Genomic DNA, 12,559 nt, shown 5'->3' with positions numbered 1-12,559 from the left:
AAAGAGGAAATACAGTTGAGGTATTTTGCCACCAATCGTGGCGTTGTGCGCGAATTGTTTCTAGCAAAGGACAAGATTACACCGTCAGTTATGATGTGTACCCTGGTTTTACTAACGAGGATGACGTGGAACAAGTATCTGTAAAATTGTTAAGACCTTGTCTGTTGTATATCAGAGTATGAACGAGTAGCGGTTTAGGATTAAATCGAATCGGATAGGCAACGTTGAACGGGATACAGAAATCACCACCAGAGTCAAACCGAGGAGCAATCTAATACGAGTTTAGGATACAGAAATCACAACCTAAACTTGTGATTAGGTTCCGAAGAACACCACTCAAGCTTGCTACACTTGAATTAGCAATGGATAAACAACTGGTTATTCACAAAGAGAAAAACACAGATGCTATTTTTTTTATCATAAGTTCACCACCTTCATTGAAAACAAATGTTCGTTACATATAGGAAACCAAAATACTCCACGAACCTACGTCCTAGATTCTAGATAAAAACTGGAAACTAACATACTACCTGATAAGCAAAGAAAACAACTAGATAAAGCTTAAAAAATGAAGTTTTAATAAATAAATATTAGAAAATGTAATAATAAACTAATAGTGGTGGTGAACGTGGGTGCTTCAACATGCATGGGTTTAACCTCCATCAATATGGGGCTCCAAATCCAGTTTGACCGATGCGGGTCCTGACCCGATGGCTACCGATCCTGGTTCTTGAGGCGAGACTTCAACGGTTACCATGTTAATCGTTGTTCTGGAGCCATTACCGCTATCATTGTTCTCCTCAGTTAGAAGTCTCAGAAGGTTGGGTTCCTGGTGACGTGGCGGAAGTTTTTCACAACCTTTCATGGAAGATGGCAATCGTTTTGAAAGATTTCAGTTTGGACCGGCCAGTTTATGATTAGATTAGTTGGATCGTTACACGAGTTTGAAGTTATTAAATCAGAACTGCGTGTGAGGCAATCGTATCGAAATGGTGAATGGATTGTCATTGACAAGGTACCTATATTAAAAAAAAAAATTATTTATTTATTTTTTATAATTAAACTTGTATTATAAGTATGTTATTTATATTCATACTATTTTTTTTTTATTTTACATGTAGGTTTCTAGTGTTCAGAAAGATGCAAACTGCCCTAAGCTTTTGAAGTACGATTAAGATTTACACGAAATAAACGGAAAACAGGATGTCTACACAAAAGATTATTATGTTGATGCTCAAAACAACCATTGTATAATCGAGTCACGCGTCGTTTCTTCTAGAACTCTGAAACGAGCATCGCCTTGCTGTTATTCTCAAGATGAGACGAATAAAAAACGTGCACGGAAGACGAAGTTAAGAATGTCTGAAAAGGTAGATGATGGATATGCATCTTCAAGTGGTAGTTGCAGCATTAATAGCTATAAACACTATGAAACTTATTATGGATCAGGTTTTGTAGAAGATCATGAAAGTGATGCAGAGTCTGTTTGTCAATCCGGATATCATGAACAAAGTCAAGGTCAAAGTCAAAGTGAAAATATAGCGGCGGATGAAATTCATAGACTGGAGTTGCAAGCCTACCGTCACACCATGGCGGCGTTACATGCGTCGGGACCCTTAAACTGGGAGAAAGAAACAATGGTAACAAACCTTCGTATGTCACTTCATATATCAAATGATGAGCATTTGATTATGTTAAAGAACTTACTTTCTGCGTCTAGTAAGACTAATAACAGATGACGGAAATATAGTTTTTAATTTTGGTAAAATCCACACATTAATTGTAAATAGCATTTGTAATTTGCTTTTATCGTTACAATGATACATATAATAGTCTCGTATTCATTTTGTCACGAGTTCTTTAAGCGTGTTTATTTAGTCTAAATTTCGAGATTACTTTATGGAGTTTTGTTCTATGATGATGAATTGCCTATTGTTGACATCTAACTTTTTTATTATTTATTTTTTTATGAAAAAAAAGGTTTTGTTGAAGGAAACATGAGCAAGATGTCGAAGCTACTGCATAATGCGCAAGTATATAGGAAGTGTATTTGAGCTTAACAGGTAAGATTCTGATACATTTCAGTTTTTACATGCTATTGTATTGTCTTACTTATCAGTATGTTTCTTCTAAGTTATTAAGCATATTAATACCTTAAGGTTAAGGTTCAAGTAACTAAAACTGTTGGCGGGTCAACTCAACCGACGGACTTGTTTTGACACGTTTGATCTTAACACTAACCATAACCCGAAGTAGTATCCGCCATGACTAAAGTTGACTTTGACCAAGTGAAATGAGATGCATGCAAAGAGAAGATAACCACAAAAGGGAGTTTAATCATTTTAAATATTGTATTTAATTTGATTTTACATGTTTTAATGCGTGTATAGGTTTGTATAAGCATCTGATAAACTGAATTTATCGTTATGTTGAAAACAGTGTATTATGATGCAATAAGATCCTTAACAACACGGTATATATAAATCGTGACACACCCAATTGATCATAGTATTGGATGTATACAACATTCCTAGTCTGCAAGTACGAGATTGCTCTAACAACTCGATACTGTTAATCTTGTTGGTTTGAACTTTGAACTAGTGGTTTTTTATGTTCTTCCTTAAAACATACTGTTGTTAGCGGAAGTTTTTAGTGTTACATGTTCAGTTATATAAGTTTTTAGTGTTACATGTTCAGTTATCATTTGTATGTGTAGTTATATTCACTAACATGGAAGCTTAAATTGTCTTTACATAAACAAGTGCAAGCCTATGTAATTAAAGGCTCAAGGCGCAAAAATCCCAAAGTCGCCTGGGTGTAAAGAAACATAACAGTTATACTTTGAATTACAAAGAGAGTTACAAACAAGTTTCGATGATTTACCACAAGATGCGCTAACGGTAGCCCGAATAAGCCTCATGGTCACACGGTCTATCGACTCGCTTCGTTATTAGTTGTGGAAACAAACATGGTGGCTTGTTTATTGATCTTTTAGGCACATATGCATTTGATATTGCTATTGAATTTGGAGTTTCGCCTTATGCGTTTTTTCCATCAACTGCTATGGCATTGTCTTTGTTTCTTCATCTTGGTATCAGAGCCATACCTTCGGCTCCTGTTCTCCTTTACTAAAGGTTCGGATTAGTATGCTCTGTGTCTGCCGTCTTTGAACGGATCTCTCACATCAGAAAACCAACCGATAGTTAAGGTCTAAAAGAACGACTGGTACTGTTCCGTCCAAGATCCCTGTTAGAAGTCTAAAAGAACCAGCAGTAGAGTGGTAAGACGACAAGAGGTCGCAGTGAAGTCTCGTTTTGCGGTGTGAAGACTAAACAGTATTGAAGACAGTCCGATATCCAGTCATGTCCGGCCAAACACTATCCCGTTCCAGTTCTACCCTACGTCAGTCATCAGCATCCAGAATAGATCAACTATATGAAATATCATATATTTCTGATGATTCTAAAATACATATTACTAGTATGCCTTTAGTAAATCCTTATAATGTCTTTTCTAAACCTTCAAATTCATTATCCAAAAAAGTCAAAAAATTAATTGGTTCTACCTCCAACCCCCATGTAAAAGAATTTGTCCAAACTCCAACTTTGATTCACATCAACTCCCAGCCACCACCTCCGAACACCTTGTAACCCTTTCCCTACCGTTATATCTACCCAGAATCTGCCAAGCCCAAGGTTACACACACATCCACTTCGGTGCAATCTGATTAGCCCTTACCTTTCACGGAAGAAAAGGCTTACCGGCGTTCTCTGATGAGGCCATCATCATGGGTGTGCTTTCTGAATGTTTCTTTGGCTTTTGATGATAAAGGGTTGCTGGAAGAGGTACCCATGGTTTTGGGTGGGGATTTTCTTTGTGGCCTGCTTCTTTGGTTAGACCATAGGTTTAGTGATGGTGAGGATTGTGAGAATGGAGCCTTGGCTAAAGGTTGTGGGTCAAAGCTAGGTCTTGCAAACGGGGAGGTTGGTAATCTCCATGGATCATCAACCATTGTTGAGACCTTTTGCTGTTTGTGTTGTCTTTCAAGGTCTGCTAGTTGAGCCTTGAGAAACTTCATCTCTGACTCCTTATGGGAGAGAGTCATTGATGTCTGCATCGCAGGAGTGTTTCTAACCATTTCCATCAGCTCTTGTTGATACAAGATTTGTTGAATACCAACATGCTTGTATAGGTACTATACAAACCACCCTGAACGCAGGCACTGTGTTTGTCACCTTCTACCCAAACTTCAACATGCCCATAAATGACCATCTCTACTCACAGCCCTAAAAGCCCAGATCCAAATTGGTGGAACCCCACAAGTAAATACTTTCCAAGCAACCTTCCACTATCAAATGGCGTACAGAGTACAAAACTACTTCCTAGACATCATGGTCCCAGGACAAGATAACGCCGGTGACGCGTTATTCATTGATGTTGATTCCAACGCCATGCCAACCTGCACATATGTTCCAAAACGGTTATCCAGAGAAGAGTTGATAAAACTGTTACCAGAAAAATGGATAACAAATTACAAACAAATCCACCAAACCCCTGTGCAGACAATCACAACCCCAGAGTTTGTCAAGCATCAAGATGGAATGGTTGAGATAAAATTCTCAAGCCAAGAACGAAGAAACATATTCCCAACAATAAACATGATGCGAACCATACCACCACCAACACCAACTCAACACACCGGACACGTTTGTTACGATGTATGCAACTGTCCATCCTGCATAGAAGAAGCTTTCAGAGTTGAGTATGACGAAGACAAACAAACGAAAAAGAAGAACTCACAACGCTCCCTAAAGAAAAGGTATGAAGATGGAGACCCCAACGTTGGTCTACTAGGTGAACCATCAGGCAAGTTTGACTACTATGTCCTTCATGGTAGCTCAACACAGAAGCCAAATTCAAAACCAGGACCCTGCAAACCATCACCTCCACCAAGCATGCCTCCTAGCAATCTGGAAAGATGTTTTGTAATCACCCCATCCACCTCATCATCAGATTACCAAGCAGAATTCCCACCATTAACCCCGTTTGAGAAACTTGACCAGAAAGCCAAACACTCATGGAAGATACAAAACTCTTCCATCATGACACCAAGTGGTCCCTCAAACCCCACCACTGCAGCAGAAGCAACTTTAAACTGGCAAAGTGAAAATGCAGTTGCCCAGAATAAAGTTCTCACAACCATCCTAGCTCAACAGGACAACTTCAACAGAACCCAAGAAGTCCTGGTCAACAGACTTCAAGGTATAGAAAACATCATATCTATGAAGTTAAAACAAAGATTCTAAACCTCCACCAAGAGCTGATGGAAATGGTTAGAAACACTCCTGCGATGCAGACATCAATGACTCTCTCCCATAAGGAGTCAGAGATGAAGTTTCTCAAGGCTCAACTAGCAGACCTTGAAAGACAACACAAACAGCAAAAGGTCTCAACAATGGTTGATGATCCATGGAGATTACCAACCTCCCCGTTTGCAAGACCTAGCTTTGACCCACAACCTTTAGCCAAGGCTCCATTCTCACAATCCTCACCATCACTAAACCTAAGGTCTAACCAAAGAAGCAGGCCACAAAGAAAATCCCCACCCAGAACCATGGGTACCTCTTCCAGCAACCCTTTATCATCAAAAGCCAAAGAAACATTCAGAAAGCACACCCATGATGATGGCCTCATCAGAGAACGCCGGTAAGCCTTTTCTTCCGTGAAAGGTAAGGGCTAATCAGATTGCACCGAAGTGGATGTGTGTGTAACCTTGGGCTTGGCAGATTCTGGGTAGATATAACGGTAGGGAAAGGGTTACAAGGTGTTCGGAGGTGGTGGCTGGGAGTTGATGTGAATCAAAGTTGGAGTTTGGACAAATTCTTTTACATGGGGGTTGGAGGTAGAACCAATTAATTTTTTGACTTTTTTGGATAATGAATTTGAAGGTTTAGAAAAGACATTATAAGGATTTACTAAAGGCATACTAGTAATATGTATTTTAGAATCATCAGAAATATATGATATTTCATATAGTTGATCTATTCTGGATGCTGATGACTGACGTAGGGTAGAACTGGAACGGGATAGTGTTTGGCCGGACATGACTGGATATCGGACTGTCTTCAATACTGTTTAGTCTTCACACCGCAAAACGAGACTTCACTGCGACCTCTTGTCGTCTTACCACTCTACTGCTGGTTCTTTTAGACTTCTAACAGGGATCTTGGACGGAACAGTACCAGTCGTTCTTTTAGACCTTAACTATCGGTTGGTTTTCTGATGTGAGAGATCCGTTCAAAGACGGCAGACACAGAGCATACTAATCCGAACCTTTAGTAAAGGAGAACAGGAGCCGAAGGTATGGCTCTGATACCAAAACTTGATCAAATGATTGCATGCAAGTATCGAGACTTGCCCGAACCGCTTCAAATAACGGGTTGCATACCAATTCGCGGGCAAGACCTGCTCGACTCACTTTCAAGATAGAAAGAATGATGCATACATAATCACAAGGACCCTTTGTGTTTATTACCAAGGGTTCTTGGAAAGAAGCAAAGGTACTGGATTTATGGTTCCTATTGGGCCCCGCAAGCCCAAATCCTAAGTCATAGTTCCAACTTCAACAGGTGGGTTTTTAACTCACTGGGGTTGGAACTCGATTCTTGAAACTATAGCACAGGGTGTGTCAGTGATCTCGTTATACAGAGCAAAAGATGAATGCAATATTGATAACCGAGGGTATAAAGTGGCGTTAAGGCCCAACGCCAATGAAAATGGCATTGTGGTCCGTGTGGAGATCGCTAGGGTATTTAAGGGTTTGTTAGCAGGGGAAGAAGGAAAACCGATTAGGAATCGAATTCATGTCTTAAAGATGCGGCTGCTAATGTTCTTAGTAAAGATGTCTTAGTAAAGATGGGTGTTCAACAAAAACTTTAGATCAATTGGCTTTCAAGTTGAAAAAGAAGAATAATTTAAGCATTCAAATATTAATTCTCATGTCGGTTAAAAGTTAGACAAAAGTTAGGTTAGGTAGCGCCTAGTTGGCAAGGGTGTCTTTTTGACATGAATTACACTTATTTTGGTATATATATAATATTAAAAAAATATTTTCTTTATATTTACCATGTATGCCCTCAAATAAACACACGCAAACATGTCAATCCGTAAAAATGTTGGTTTTATTTCATTTTCAAAGACTTCAACCGAAAAGTACAAAGAAAGAAAATTTTAAACGCCATGCCCCGTTTGGTCAAATCAGGTTATGTTATAAACATGTTTACTCATCCTTGATATAGCAATTTCAAATCGTCTATATACAAATACGTTGGGTGATATTACGTTTATATGTTTATGTTTACACGATCAAATGAGGTAACATCACAGTTATCTAAAACATTTACCAGAGTTATTAGGGAAGAATAACGTTATTCACATTATTATGACCTTGAAGAATCACACATTACCTCGCATGTTAACATCCAAATATTCCCCAACGAAGAAGCAAGATAATGGGTATGCGGACAAAGAGATTTTCTGATGCGTTGGATTTAGGAGTATGTCGGTTAGGACGAGGGAATGAAAGTTATCAGTAAAGATTAGAGTTTAGCAAAAACTAAAATGGTTATTATTCTTAATTGTCCTCAAAGTTTTAATTTAAAATACTAAAAACTTATAAACATTATTTTCATAACCATATCAGTCAACTAGTCGACCGGGTTTAAAAACCGGATGATATTATAAATAAATTTTACATATATACATGACTAAACAAAACATAGAAACTTAAGTAGCAATGAATCACTGAATTAAAATCTGAAAGAAAAAACTTTTAAGGAAAATAAAAAAATATGCTCCAGCCCGACTACCAGAAGCGATTCATCGGGTCAAATGAAGTTATGTAGTCGGTTTCTTGTCCAACCAACTGGTCCAGTTCCGAAAATGGTGCTTATAAATGCAGATATAGAGGGATGTTAAATACAAAACTTATTTCATGTAAAGAATTACGATAAACGGACAGACATATATACCAATATCTTTAAATGTGATTATATAAGACGGGTTTTTAACCGCCTATCTTCTGATATCTCACTACAAGGAACTTAAAAGAAGGGGTGTTTATTTGGTTTTGGCGTTGGTGACGGTTTTTAATCTTTGTAAATAGTTACGTTCATTATTTAGTTGCAAACCGATTAAACCAAAAACCGAACCGAATTACATAATCGGCTTTCAGTTCGGTTTTTGCGAACCGAAAACTCAATTCGGTTAAATTTCGGGTTTTACATATTCAGGTTTTTTGGTTTGAAACCGAACCAATTAAAATTCGGGTTTTACCAACTTTGATTTAGATTCGGTTTTCAGTTTCAACTGGAAAAATATTCAAACTGTGGAAACCAAAACCCAAACCACGATCAACGCCATCTGTAAACTATCACTAAATTGTTAGTAAGAGATTATTTGTTCTGTTCTGTAATGTTACGAGGACTTAAGTCAACTTTCGGTTTGTTGCTCAACGGTTTCTAAAATGAACCCGCAAACCAAACAATAAGCAAAAGTTACCTGGCCAGCATTACTTACCTGTATCTTTCAACGAATATATATCGGTGAAGAAAATATGTTTTTAAGATCTTTTCCCCAACATCAACTTACTGATGCAGAAGCAACGTGTATAAGCCAGTACTTAGGCCCTGGAAAATACGAAAAAGTATTAATAATATCACGAAAAATTAAGACATTCATACTGCCTTATGCTAGGGTGAACATGGGTCGGGTCGGATCGGTAATGGGCCAAACCCAAAGATATTTCGGTACTTCTGGGCTTGGGTCAATACAAGCCCAGTAAATACGAAGGTTTGAATTCGATTATTTTACAGCATTATTTTACTCTACAAAATCACAAAGCAGTAAAAATCAGACCCCTTTAAAGTGTTTACAGTGAATTCTACCTGTCATCTAACAAGAGTGTTTACTAGAACCTGATATTAAGTTTTTTATCATAACCAAATGTTCATCATTTGATATACGCAGTGACATACGAAGGTTGGTTACCATTGATTCTTTTTCCCATGTTAAGGGACCCGATGCATGTAATGCCACCATTGTGGAACGGTAGGCACGCAACTCTAGTCTATGAATTTCATCCGCCACCTCCTCGTCTGATTCGTCATTTTGACTTTGACTTTGACTTTCACTTCCGCTTTGACTTTCTTCATGATATCCAGATTGATAAACAGACTCAGCATCACTTTCATGATCTTCAACAAAACCTGATCCGTGATAAGTTTCATCCGGTTTATAGCTATTAATGCTGCAACTACCGCTTGAAGATTCATATCCTGATCCAGAGGTTCTGTTGTTATGCTTCTTCATATTAACAACATCCTCTTTGTCCGACATTTCTCGTGCACGTTTTTTATTCGTTTCATCTTGTGAACACCCGCAGGGCAACGCTCGTTTTAGTGTTTTAAAGCCGTTCACATCTTTATGATCACTAACAACCTTGCTGATCACAATCCATTCACCATTCTGATACGATTGCCTCACGCGCAGCTCTGACTTCATTACTTCAAACTCTTGTGAAGATCCAACTAAACTAACCATAAACTGGTCCAAACCGAAATCCTTCAAAACAATCGCCATCTTCCATGAAAGATTGTGAAACACCTCCGCCACGTCACCAGGAACCCAACCTTCTGATTTTTCTAACTGAGGAGGACAAGGTCTTATGGATGTTTCGGAAATACGTTCAATGTCATCTCTGCTAGTAAAACCGGGATACACATCAAAACAGACCGTGTAATTATGCCCTCTGCCAGAAACTATCCGCGCACAACGCCACGATCGGTAGCAAAATACCTCCACAATACTTCCTCTTTTATACTTCATGATCCAGATTCCAGAATGTATCTTGTTTTCCAAGTTAAAGTCTTTAAAACCTGTTCATAAATCAGATTATTGTATGATTACTCAAAAGTTACTGGAATTAAACATTTCTAATTTACAATCATAAGTATCATAATTTGACCTAAAATCATAACACACAAGCAGCAAGTGAACAGAAGCAAATCAATTGTCGTTGAAGATATTCAAGTAGGGCGGATGTTCGTGTTAGTATACCGAACGAACACGAACGGGCAGATATCCATGTTCGTTCATTTAGCTCTAACCAAACACAAACACAAACACAGACACGAACATATAAAAGAACAAACTTTTTCATGTTCGCCCAATCGTCCATTAAGAAAATGGGCATGTTCGTGTCCGTTAATATTCGGTTGTTTAAAACCTAGACGAACAGTTCACGAACGTAAACAAACAAACTTAAACGAAAATGATTAAGCAAGCATATACAAACACAAATGAGCATAATTGATGATCATGTATACAAACTCTAGTAGACGATCATGACATTTTCCCAATATAATATAACCAAGTCCCTTTTATGTTCACATGTACATAAAAAAAAAAACTTAAGTATTTACTGAAGTCCTTATAACCTGTTTGTAAATCAGATTATTATATGATTAGTCAAAAGTTACTTGAAATTAAACATTTAAACCCCTATTTTACCAAACATAAGTATCATATTTGCCCTAAATCATAACACGCAACCAGCAAGTGATCAGAAGCAAATCAATTGTCATTGCCGATACTTAAGTAGGGCGAATATTCGAGTAAGTGAACCGACCGAACACGAACGAGCGGATATACGTGTTCGTTCATTTAGCTTTAACCAAACACAAACACGGACACAAACATATAATCGAACAAAATGTATTGTTCATATTCGTTCATTAGGAAAACGGGCATGTTCTTTTTCGTTCGTTTAAAACATACAGGAACAGTCAAAGAACATAAACAAGCAAACTTAAACGAACACAATTGAACAAAGATATACGAACATAAATTAACATACTTGACGATCACGAATACAAACTCAAGTGGATGATCACAAGTTTTTCCAATAAAAAAATAAATATATAAATAAATAAAATAATACTTATGTATCTTTAAGCAAACAAACGCAATTAAACGAACGAACTTCAAAAGCATAAACGACTGAACAATACGTGCTTTCATGTTCGTCCCGTTTAATTAAAGGAACAAAAAAAAATACCAAACAAGACATGCGTTTGTGTTCGTTCGTTTATTAAATAAACAAACATCATAACAGTTCATGAACGTTCGGTTCGGTTCGTTTACATAAACAAATACGCCTACGCCTACACATAACGCAGATAGCTAATAGATCTTTTCAAAATCGCAGATTAAATAACCACGAATCACAAGAACGAAGAACACAATCGAAATCTCAATCGGAATCAATTAATTAATTATCAGATCATATATATATATATATATATACCTAAATTTCAGAATTGAACATAAACGGCGGCAATAAACACAGGCAGGCAGGCTCACAATTCATATTATCGATTAATAATCGGAATTGAAGAAATCGTAATGCAAAATGTTGAAGGATGAGAGTAATAATACCTGACGATTTGCTAATTAACAGTAGCGGCGGCGGCGTTGTTTTTGTGTGCTTCGTTGGATGGATTTGTTGTGATTGTTATTATTATTATTATTTTCTCCTCCTCCGTGTCTATCTTTCTCCAGTTTTATGGTTTTTTTATTTATGTATTTATTTCTTATTTAATAAACTCTTCTCCAAGTTTTAAAATAGGGTTTTGAAATTTGGCCCTAAACAAATTATACATATTTATTTTTTGTGCGATTTGATTTTAATGCAATTAACTTAACTAAATTTATTTAATGGCTTTTGAAACTAGCCCAAGTAGAGGTGTACAAACCGATTTTGTTTGGTCAATAAAAGTCAAAACTAGTTTATGATAAGTTTTGGTTCGGGTTGAAACCGGTTTATTGAAGAAGCACCACACCTAGGAATCAACAACACTAAAACTTTGTTATAAATTATCCCTGGTTTGACTGGTTTAGAACAGGTTTTGGTGGAAAAAATTACAAACCGGTTTCGAACCTACGTTTTCAATCGGTTCCAGACAGTGTCAAACCGATTTGATTTCGGTTTGATTTTCGGGTTGGTTCGGTTAACCGGTTTATTTGCCCACCTAAGAGAGTTGTACCCATGTATCCGAACTCCCATTGTCACTATTGTAATATTTCTGATAAAAAAAATACTACATCAAATATACATATAACCATAAATCCATAAACCACCTTGCATAACGCCCATTTATTAGCTCAACGTATGACCTCCAAATATCTAGGTGCTCGACTACTCATATTCATATGTCCATTTTAAGAATTTTCCATTTTATTTATTTCATGTGTTTTTGCTTTGACGGGTAATTTGGGCCAGAGTGGTTGAAAGCTATATTTGCGATCGGTCTGTATATGGAGATAAGGCTTTAATTGCATTCAGTGACTGGTCCATTGCAAGGTATACACACAAACATTCTTAAGTCGAACAGTTTTCTATGACCGGAATCCAAACACATTAATTATTAGAAAAAGTATGAAACAGCTCATACACTATATATCTTCTATGTATTCAATCAAGATTCTCATACACTGTTAC

The 12,559-nt window shown here is 37.2% G+C and overlaps 1 pseudogene; it reads left to right on the top strand.

Moving 5' to 3' along the window:
• Positions 1-5,329: 5,329 nt before the first annotated feature.
• LOC143611523 (uncharacterized) lies at positions 5,330-7,016 on the top strand (annotated as a pseudogene).
• Positions 7,017-12,559: the final 5,543 nt, after the last annotated feature.

Source organism: Bidens hawaiensis, unplaced genomic scaffold (assembly GCF_021521415.1).
Source record: "Bidens hawaiensis isolate Kalapana, Puna unplaced genomic scaffold, B.hawaiensis_p1.1 tig00031418_1, whole genome shotgun sequence".
Taxonomy (NCBI): Eukaryota; Viridiplantae; Streptophyta; class Magnoliopsida; order Asterales; family Asteraceae; genus Bidens; species Bidens hawaiensis.
The sequence above is the reverse complement of the archived record's forward strand: the minus strand, read 5'-3'. Positions and strand labels throughout refer to the sequence as shown.